We start from the raw sequence: 11,910 nt of genomic DNA on the forward strand, positions 1-11,910 counted from the left end.
CATTTGAGACTACTATAAACAACTATACTCCAAGAAGTTTGAAAATCTGTAGGAAATGGATACATTTCTGGACACACACAAGCTCACAAAAGTGAGCCATGAAGATGTAGAAAATCTGAACAGACCAATAACAATAAAGGAGATTGAAGCTGTTATCAGAAAGCTCCGAACAAAGAAAAGCCCAGGACCAGATGGATTCACAGCAGAATTTTACCAAACATTCAAAGAGGAATTGACACCAATTCTTTACAAACTATTCCAAAAGATTGAAACAGACGCAAATCTCCCAAACTCATTCTATGAAGCAAACATCATCCTGATACCAAAACCAGGTAAACATATAACCAAAAAAGAAAACTACAGGCTGACATCCTTGATGAATATAGATGCAAAAATCCTCACTAAAATACTAGCAAACAGAATACAGCAACACATACGTAAATTTATTCACCACGATCAAGTGGGATTCATCCCAGGGATGCAAGGTTGGTTCAACATATGCAAAACAATAAATGTGATACACCATAGTACTAAAATCAAACACAAGGACCATATGATCATCTCTATAGATGATGAAAAAGCATTTGATAAAATTCAACACTCATTCATGACAAAGACCCTCTATAAGTTAGGTAAAGATGGAAAGTATCTCAACATAATTAAAGCCATATATGATAAACCCACTGCCAATATCATCCTGAACAGGGAAAAGATGAAAGCTTTTTCTTTAAGAACAGGAACTAGACAAGGATGCCCACTCTCACCACTCCTACTAAACATAGTGTTGGAAGTGCTAGCCAGAGCAATCAGAGAAGAGAAAGAAATAAAGGGCATCCAGATTGGAAAAGATGAAGTCAAACTGTCCCTGTTTGCAGATGACATGATCCTATATATCGAACAGCCTAAAGCCTCTACAAAAAAACTCTTGGAGTTGATAAATGATTTCAGCACAGTATCAGGATACAAAATCAAAACACAAAAATCAGTAGCATTTCTATTCTCTAATAGTGAACATGCAAAAAGAGAAATCAAGAAAGCCTGCCCATATACAATAGCCACCAAAAAAATAAAATACTTAGGAATTGAGTTAACCAAGGATGTGAAAAATCTCTATAATGAGAACTACAAACCACTGCTGAGAGAAATTAGAGGGGATAGAAGAAGATGGAAAGATATCCCATGCTCTTGGATTGGAAGAATCAACATAGTGAAAATGTCCATACTACCCAAAGTGATATACAAATTCAATGCAATCCCCATTAAATTCCAATGACATTTTTCTCAGAAATGGAAAGAACTATCCAGATATTTATATGGAATAATAAAAGACCAGGCATATCTAAAGCAACGCTGAGCAGAAAAAATAAAGCTGGAGGCATAACACTACCTGACTTTAAACTATACTACAAAGCTATAATAACCAAAACAGTATGGTACTGGCATAAAAACAGACACACTAATCAATGGAATAGAATAGAGAAGCCAGAAATCAACCCAGACACCTACAGCCATCAGATCTTTGACAAAGGCACCAAGCCTATATGCTGGGGAAGAGACTGCCTCTTTAGCAAACGGTGCTGGGAGAACTGGATATCAATATGCAGGAGAATGAAACTAGACCCATACCTATCACCATACACTAAAGTCAACTCAAAATGGATTAAAGAATTAAATATACACCCTGAAACAATAAAACTTCTTAAAGAAAACATAGGAGAGACACTTCAGGAAATAGGACTGGACACAGACTTCATGAATACGACCCCAAAAGCACGGGCAACCTAAGGAAAAATAAACAAATGGGATTATATCAAACTAAAGAGCTTCTGCACAGCAAAAGAAACAATTAACAGAGTTAAAAGACAACCAACAGAGTGGGAGAAAATATTTGCAAAATATACATCTGACAAAGGATTAATATCCAGAATATATAAGGAACTCAAACAACTTTACAAGAAAAAAACAAGCAACCCAATTAAAAAATGGGCAAAAGAGCTAAGTAGGTATTTCTCTAAGGAAGATATACAAATGGCCGACAGACATACGAAAAAATGCTCAACATCACTCAGCATCTGGGAAATGAAAATGAAAACCACACTGCGATACCATCTCACCTCAGTTAGGATGGCTAAAATCCAAAAGACCCTGAACGAAAAATGCTGGCGAGGTTGCGGAGAAAAGGGAACTCTCATACATTGTTGGTCGGACTGCAAAATGGTGCAGCCTTTATGGAAAATGGTGTGGAGGTTCCTCAAATAATTGCAGATAGATCTGCCATATGACCCAGCTGTGCCACAGCTGGGAATATAACCAGAGGAATGGAAATCATCAAATCGAAGGTATACCTGCTCCCCAATGTTCATCGCAGCACTCTTTACAATAGCCAAGAGTTGGAACCAACCCAAATGTCCATCATCAGATGAGTGGATACGGAAAATGTGGTACATCTACACAATGGAATACTACTCAGCTATAAAAATGAATGAAATACTGCCATTTGCAACAACATGGATTGACCTTGAGAGAATTATATTAAGTGAAACAAGTCAGGCACAGAAAGAGAAATACGACATGTTCTCACTTATTGGTGGGAGCTAAAAGTTAAAATATAAATTCACACACAAACACACACACACAAAACCGGGCGGCGGGTGGAAGAAGACATAACAAGTACAATTCTTGAAGTTGATACAACAGGCAAACAGAAAGGACATTGTTAGGTGGGAGGGGGAGAGGGAGGGGGGGAGGTTTCGGTAATGGGCCACAATAATCAACACATTGTATATCGACAAAATAAAATTAAGTAAAAAAATAATAAATAAATAAATAAACCTTGAAAAAAAAATTAAAAAAAATCAGCTTCTGGAGGGACCCCTACCAAGTCAAGGGCTAAAACATATGTACAAAAATAAAATTTATTGAACTGTACAGAATTAACATACACAATAGTACATAGATATCGAGCATTGGGAAGATTCAGGATTCACATCAAGGCCCATTGTTGCCAAGACTTTCCCACAGTTTGCTGTTCCTCACCCCACTGGCACCTCCACTCCCAGGATAATGTAGTCACAGAAGCTGAGGTAGGGGACTTTGCAAGTGGGGGTGACTGATCGATGGTTTTAAATGCAGCAGCAAGTTTGAGGAGAGAAAAACAAATGGATACTAACTTGAGAGTTACTTCCAGTTGGAGTTAAGAGAAGGGAAGGTGGGTTTGGGAATCAGAGGACCAGGATTTCGGGGATTCAGGATACCAAAAGTGAAGATGAGAAAGTGAAGGCAACGAAGGCAAGCTAGTCCGTGGCTTCTTGGTAAATGGAAGGAAAGAGGCAGAACGCATTGAGGATACTTAGTGAAGTGCACGCAGGCTGGATTTTCTGCTCTGTAAAATCTTTGAGTACTGAGAGCACTCAGAGTCTTTCAAAGGAAGTTCTTGGTCATCGGCCACCTTCTTTAGAGTCATGTGGCCTCATCACCAGGTTGATAGGACCAGAGAGAGACAATTCACTGAAGTCAGCCAACAGCAGACTGACTAATGGTCGATGAAGTGGCCTGGTGGAAGGGTTCTGTCCAGTAGAGGCTGTGAGCACTGATTGCTGATGGACCAATCCACCCAGCTTCCAGGTCAAGGAGCTGGAACTCAAAGATACCAGAGAGACGCAGGTAGCAGCGGGAGCAGTGCAGGCAGAGACAGAAGGGGCAGGTCACTCTGTTACCTGAAGTCACCTGGAGCAGAGAACAATGGACTTCTTCTTGCAGAAACAAGATGATCAGATCCCTGGAGAATCGCAGTATCCTGAACAGGGCTTCATTCTGGATGGGGTCAGCTCAGTCCTGTCTTCCTTATTTTCCCTTGCATCCTTATGGAAAAAAAAAAAAGAATACAACTAATGATTTAAAAGAATTCAAGCACAATTCTGTTCCTTACAATCTTAAAAAACGTAGCCAACACATGGGGTAAAACTTGAAGTCAGAGTAAGGCGGGGTATTGGTGTCCTTGCAAAATGGAATCCTACAAAGTACTCATGGGGTCAGATTCTTAAAGAAGAGCCTCCAATGGCCAGATGCTCAGTGGTCCTGTCTTTAGAAAAAGTATAGAAAATTCAGGTTTACCCATAGACTTTCTAGAACACAGCCCTCTCTGCCCTATGTAGTAGCTTTAACTTAAAGGAAACAAAATAACAGACAGCCTAAAAATACCACTTCAGTCCCTTGCAGTCTTTTCTAAATATAACATGTTGAATCTTCCCTATTAGGAAGATAAGTTAATAAAAAGTCAGAACCTGAGAGAGAGAAAAAAAATCCAAGAATTCTGGAACTGAAAGATACCTCGGGGATTGTTACAGGGTGAGTTGTGTCCCTCCCAAAATTCAAATGTTGAAGTCCTAACCTTCAGGACGTCAGAATGTGACTATAGTGAGAGACAGGGCCTTAAAGAGGTAACTAAGGTAAAATGAGATCATATGGGTGGCCCCTGATCCAATATGACAGGTGTCCTTATTAGAAGAGATTAGGACACAGCCACACACACAGGGAAGACCATAAAAAGACACGGGGAGAAGACAGCCACCTGCAAGCCAAGGAGGGAGGCCTCAGGAGAAAGCAACCCTGCCAAGTACCTTGATCTCAGACTTCTAGCCTCCAGAACTGTTCAAAAATAAGTTTCTGTTGTTTACGTCCCCCAGTCTGTGGCTTTGCTATGGCAGCCCCAGCAGACGAATACACAGACTATCTAGTCTAACTCTTTTACTTTCCTCCTGAAGATCTGAGTTCAGAATCACATGGCTTGTAAGCCTCGGGGGCCTCGTTCCCAGTGCAGAAGCCTCTCCACCTCCCACACCCAGGAATTTGACTGGTGTGGGTTTCCAGAAAGGGGAGAGAAGGATGACAGAAAGAGCAAAGACACAGAGCTGGAATCGAGTCTATCATGTGAGAGGAATGGGTGAACCTTGGGATACCTTATTTTAATAACTTTGGTTGTTTTTCATTCTTATTTCCATTCCCAGCCTTGTGCCTACCTGGGGAACATGATTGCTTGCAGACGTTCCAAAGTGCCTTCAGCATGATTTTCAAATATGGGAATCCAAGTTGGACTAATGGGCCTAAACTTAACCAAGACGGTCCTCTATTTTTTTCTTTCTTTTTTTTTTTTTTTTGGTATTTACATCTGTGATCTGTTGATTCTCTTCCAGAGCCTTCTTTGATGAGAAAAATTCAGGACAGCTCAGAAATTCTTGGGGAGGTTGGGGGAACCAGCACTGGGGGGGGGGGCATGGGTGTTATGTTTATAATTAAATTTTATTTTAGCTTTAGTTTCAGTTTCTTTTGTTTCTAGAAATGTGGACTATTTCTGTTGTTTTCTTGGAACACGTGTACCTGTTAGTTTTCTTTAACATCAGGGCCTCAGAATGTCAAACTAATTTTCTCAATCCCTGTTAGTTTCAGGTGACAAGCTTTAAAAGTACAGCTCTGTTAGTTTTGGGAGCCTTAAGACTCATTGTCTTGTGGCCTTCCTGTGCCCTGCTATGCTCTTGTTGTTGTCATATGCAGGGTGTCCCAAATCTCTGATTTCCCTCTTTGACTGGTTGTCTTTCCTTTATTTTATTTAGAGATAAGCCCAAGCTTTTGAATGTGAATGAAGCATAGCTAACTGAGCTTAGTTGATTGGGAAGTATCTTTGGATTATCCTGATGTCAAAAAGAGATGGGAAAATGCCTAGAGACGAATTCTAGAAAACCCATCATTTTCTCCACAATTCTGCGGGTGAAACCCAAACTTCTCTACTTTGGTCCCACAGGTTTATGTAGTTGACACAGAGCCAGGGATTGTACTGTGAACCTAGTAGCTTGTGCCCTACACTCTGCCTGCCACAAATACCAGCATGTGAAATGGAGAACACTGATCCAGTCTGCATGTATTATCTGTGATTGTTCTGCTTGTGAACGCTGCAAATCAGAACTCTGGTGGCCATAAACACTGGGCTTCACACTCACTCTTAGTAGATCAAGGCCTGATTCATATGGACCAGTACAGGAAAGGTAGTGCTCACTTAAAAACAGGGTCCAAAACAAAACACTGTAATCAAGGCTTTTATGTTGGCAACATAAAATAGTTTCACTGCCAAAAAGAATGCATCATGGAACAAAATAGTAGGTTTAATTGGTGAGTTCATTTTTGTTGTGTTTTTAAAATAACTTTAGAGCATCTTTTAATTTAAGTTCTAGACCCTGAAAAATGTTCCCAGTTAGGTGGCTACCAGGAGATGGTATCTTAATTAATTAACAACATTAAGCCTCTCAAATTAGGTATTTAACAGTGATGAACAAATGCATTTTTTTGTCTAATTAGGTACAGAGACTTTTTGTACTGAATGTCTTTTACACAAACTATACCCAGATACAAGAGCCGTCCCCTACACCTAATTCCTTATTAATTTACTGCTTCCTCCCCAATACGTGAATATAAATTAGAGGAAAAAGCTGCCTTCCTCAGGTTTTAATAATCACGGGCCTTGAGAGCAGAACAGGCAAAGTTCTTGATGCATCTATGTCCAATCACTTTGACCTCTTTTGGAGAACGTTCTTCAATGTGTGGCTCAACTTTTTGGAACTCTAAAGAGCATTCAGGGAAAGAGAGCATAAGTGATACATAGTTTGGAAATGAAGATCAAAAAGAAAGCGTTAGGAGAACTGGGAATGTTTAGTCTAGAGAAAAAGAGAATGGGTGGAGACGTGCTTTTCCTAAGCATCACAAACAGGATGAAACCTATTCTTCTTTTTCCATGAAGGGTAAGGAAATATGAACAAGTGAATATATATAGGCAGAAGGAAGGGAGTTGACTTTAATATAATTTCTTTCATTTTTTTTTTAAAATAATGGAATGCCTAGAAACACAGGAAGTCATCCTGGAATAGGTTCAGAATGCTGTTCCACAGGTCTATCTGGATATTGAGAGCGTAGCTTTACCCATCAAGGCGAGTGAAGAACTAAGGTCATGCACATAACACAGAGTCAGGCATACTTTTGGTTCACAATTGATATAATAAAGATGTTTACTTCAAACAGGGATTTAACGGTCATCACACACAGATCAAATGCTTTTCAAGTCAGGCACTGACGCATCCATGATAGCTAACGTTTGCAGCGTGCTCACTACATGGTCCTACATGCTTTACACATAGAAATTTATTTCATCCACACAACAGCCATAGGAAGTAGATGCTATTCTCTCCCTACTTTTGCAAATGAGAAAACTGAGTCAAAAGAAGGAGTTTAATTATTTGCCCAAAGTCACATTTATAGCCAAAGGTTATAAATGAAAGAGCTAAGTTTTGAACCTCTGTCCTCCCAGAAGCAACCACCAAGGTGGGATTGGAAGTTCATGAGATTTATTGGGAGCAACATCTATGAGGGATGAAGGGGACAAACAGGAGCAGTGGGTGGGGAGAGGCTTCCTACTGAGATACAGGCGTGAAATGTGTGAAAAGAGAGAGGGAGGGAAAGATGGGTAGGCAGACCCGCAGACTGCCGTGTAGCTCTGAGAAAGTTTCTGCCAGGTCAATGGATGGAGATTCCAGTGGGTGGAGAAAAAACCCGAGCGTGGATGGCCTAGTTTAATTGCCCCATGTTGCTCATTGGCTGAGAGCAGTCTAGGAAAAGCGTGAACTGCTATGCATGCTGTTGGGGACCCAAAGCAGCAATTGGGGACTCTGCCGCCTGTAGTAGGTTCTGAACGGGACAACTGAACTCAAGATGTCTGGCCCCAAAGTCATGCTGGTAATCATTCTATTTTGCTTCCCTCTGAGCCTCATACTTTAAGGGTATGTAGTGAGTAATGTAACCCTGTCATAATGATAGGTTTGGGGAGTAAAAGGGGATGCTTCATTACAAAGCTCTATGGGGCTCCGTTCACATAGTATATGGTGTAAGCAGTGCCTCCAAAGTCGTGAAAAGCAATGACTTTGGAAGTAAAGATGTGGATCGTAATCTTCCAGTCTAAACATACTTGTAAGTTTTGCTTTGGGACACCTTCATCACATAAAATCTCATAAAACTTTTCAGCCAATGTTCAAATATTTATTCGACAATTATTAAATACAAGGCACTATCTTAATTGCAGTGGGAACTACTAAGATCTAAAAGCCTCAACCCTTCCATCCAGTGGTTTACCAAGTAGGGAAGATGTCATTAATATGAATAACCACAGATACGCAAGGATAAGAAAAAATGGCCACACGAGGCACAGATATGGCACTATGAAAGTGTAGGGAAGAGAGGGCCTACTTCCTGTTGGAAAGATTGGGGAAGAGTTCATGAAAGAAACAAGCAATGATACTGGTTCCTCAAATGCAAATATGGCAGCTGGAGGAATTTAATATGCATTGCAGTGGGAGGCAGGAACACAAGCCTGTCACAGAAGCAGGAAGCCAAACAGTGGGTGACAATATCATAATTCTCATAAGATATAAGAAATCTTCCTTTCAAAAGTCCAAACCCCAAGAAAGCTAGAAATATATTAATCTGTTTATTATAAGAAGAAACAGAGAAATTGACTTTCTTCCTCTATTCATTTCCTAGGGCTTTTGTGACAAGAGTACCACAGTCTGGGAGGCTTAAAACTACAGAATATTGTCTCACAGTTCTAGAGGCTAGAAGTCCAGGATCGAGGTGTTGTCAGGGCCGTGCTCCCCACAAAGCCTCTAGGGGAGGATCTTTCTTTGCCTCTTCCAGTTTCTGGTAGTCCCAGAGTTTCCTTGAATTGCAAAGTTATCATGGCATCTTTGCCTCTGTCTTCGTCTGATTTTTTTGTGTGTCTGTATGTCACATGGCCTTGCTCCTTCTGTGTCTCTGTCTCTTACAAGGGCACCAGTCATACTGGATTAAGGGCTTACCCTGATCCAGTGTGACCTCATCTTAATTACAACTGCAGTGTCCCTACTTCTGAATAAGTTCCCCTTCTGCGATACTGGGGCTTAGGACGTCAACATAATTCAATTCATAACATCCTATCGATAAACCTTGGTATTATTCTTTACTGTCTTCTGAAATTTAATTTTGCATGAGAAACAATTTGTTCCATAGATTTTCTAGGTACTAAGAACTGTGCAAAGGAAACAAACACAAAGCCCTGCATATTTATATCACTAAATCAGTATACATTTCTTTACATTAAAAACTAATATTGAGTCTGTGAATAATGTCCTAGAATTATAAAAATATTTTTAAAATATTTGACAAAAAGAGACAGTTTCATCACTCCCTCTTGGTCTTTCTGAATCAGTGTAGCCTCATGCTCAGAGTCTGTTAGAGTCTGTTATACTTTCAGGACAGATTCTGCACGTAGAAATTTCCAAGGTAAGAGCTGAAGTGCTAATATCAGGCTTAGACTCTTTCGGGTCACAGGAAACATATCTCTTCTTCCCTGAGAAACAAACAACAAATCATCATTCACTACACTAGGCAGATGGGGGATACTAGGCATAGTGTCTAGATGTACCAGGGGTCACACCAACTAACTAATTTAAATATGAAGTTATCCGTGTTTGGCAGATTGTATTTTCCAAAGATGGCCACAGAACAACATATCCCATTCCACACGCCCTACTCATAATGTGACATCAACACTCCTCCACTGAGAGGTAAGGGCTGTAAACTCCCCCCTCTTGAATATGGGTGGGATTTAGTAACTGGCTGTTAATGAACAGAATGCCCTGGAAGCAAAGCTAGGTCATAAAGGGTGACACAGTTTCTGCTTTGGTTTTCTCTCTCTTTTCCTCCCTCTCCCCCCTCTCTCTGCCTCTCTCTTCTCCTTCCTCTCCCTCTTTCCCTCTCTATTTTTCTCCCAAATGCACTGACCTTTGGAACCCAGGCAACAAGCAGAGGCCATTTGTGGGTATCTGAGCCAAGAACTTCAGCCAGATTCTGTAGACATGTTCATGAAGGAGTCTTCATATAATTCCTGCAGAGCCCCAGACAGCACAAAGCAGAAATAAGCTGTCCCCACTGTGTTCCGTACACATTCCCATCCACCAGAACCCAGGAACATAACAAGTAATTGCTTAATGCAACTACAATTTCGAGTAACTTATTCCACAAGCCATAGTCACCAGAACACCAAATATCCAGCAAAATAACAAGTTGTGAAGCTAGATTTTTAGGTGTCATGTTTGTTGATGTTGCTAGAACTTTATCCTGGCCTCTGAGAAAGATCTTTGAGAAGCAAAGAAGAAGGAGCAATAATGCTTGAAGGCCCCTGAAACCTAAGAAGTTTCAAGCTGTCAACATGCAGCAGTATTTAATCCAGACGCCTCTCACTTCAGGGTCCCATGGCCTGGCTACTGCTTCTTAATCTGCGGTGGACCGTGCGAACACCTGGTGCCCTTGAAACTAATGAATATCAGTTTCATCTCAGGTAACCACATGCAGAATACTGATTAATCATTTTTGGAAAGAGAGCACCTTGCTAAACGTGACTCTAATTTTGGGGATTTCAAACTTGTTGGGGCAACTAACATATTCTGTGATACTGTTGAGCAAACGATTTCTCCCTACCCCCTTCCTTCCTTCTTTCTCTCCCTTTCTCCTTTCTTCCTACCTTTGTTCTCCATCCCACCCTCCTTCCTACTTTATGACTTTTATTTCTTTTTGAGTGGTTTCTATTTGTATATGAATGGCATAGATAGATGAAAAACACTAAAAGGGAAAAAATTAATGCATTTTTTTTTATTAAAGTTGGTATGTATTATCTAGTTTAAAATCAATTATATTTGGGTCTTGGAATTTGCCTTATTTTCTACCCGGGTATTATTGAACTTTTCAATTGAAATGACATATTCCTCTTGGACTCTCATTTGAAATGTAAAAACCTCCTGATTAAGTGCAATGATGCATTAACATGGAATTCAACAGTTCATTTTAAATCATGAACTTGACATCTACAGGGTCACCACTGAAGAACTTGTTAAGAGAAAAAAGTTCAGGCAATTTAAGTTTAACAGAGTTTAAGTTGAGCAGGAAAAGAAAAAATTTTAAAAAGACTCTCGAATCGGGCAGCCCCTAGTTGGCACAGATGAAGAGGGACTACGGCCAACAAGGCATGGTGGGTTAGATTTACAGACAGGGCAGGAGAAGTGACACTACAGACAAAGGAAGTGGGGTGCACACAGCTGACCGACTGCCACTGGCTGAGACTCAGCCGTGGTCACAGACGCACACCCCTAAGTCAGGTTTCCGATTTGCCTGTGTGCTCACGGGCTAGGTCAGGTTGCGGTTCCTATGCAAGAACTCAAGCGTGAGTATGAGGCTTTCTCAGGCCAAAGCATTCCAGTTTGATTTACCGAAGTGTAGAATGACAAATCTTTAAAAATGAGTAAGAACACAGAGGTTATCTAATTAAGTCCTTTATTTTTACTAGCCACCAAAGTGAAGTTACTTGCTAACATTAGAAATTTGAGGCTGACATTAAATTCTGTATCTATCTGACCCCTCGCCCTCATCCCATGCTTCGATCTTGTGCAGCTGCTGAGATAAATGATTTAGGTTAGAAAATGGAAGTTCAGATCATAAAATTGAGAACAGGGACATTCTGGGGGTAGTGAAAGATTGGAAAGAGATCATAGATGGAAATGAAATCTCAATAGTATGACTACTTATTCCTTTTTTTGTAGTAGTAGTGTCTAGCCTTTGAACTCATGTTAACATCCTAATTATGCTGCAGGAAAGTGCCACATTTCATATTCAGTGGACCCAATTGCAGCAAAAATGTGCAATTATCTGTACATCCTTTAGTCCCCCTACAATACATTTCTTTTTATATGTTGTTTTGATGGCTCAGAGGGATCTTCCCTGATCCAAGTTTCATTCTTATTTGTGTAGTAGAATCATGGTTTTAAATGTACACTCTCAATTTCT

This window comes from Cynocephalus volans, chromosome 5 (assembly GCF_027409185.1).
Source record: "Cynocephalus volans isolate mCynVol1 chromosome 5, mCynVol1.pri, whole genome shotgun sequence".
Classification (NCBI taxonomy): Eukaryota; Metazoa; Chordata; class Mammalia; order Dermoptera; family Cynocephalidae; genus Cynocephalus; species Cynocephalus volans.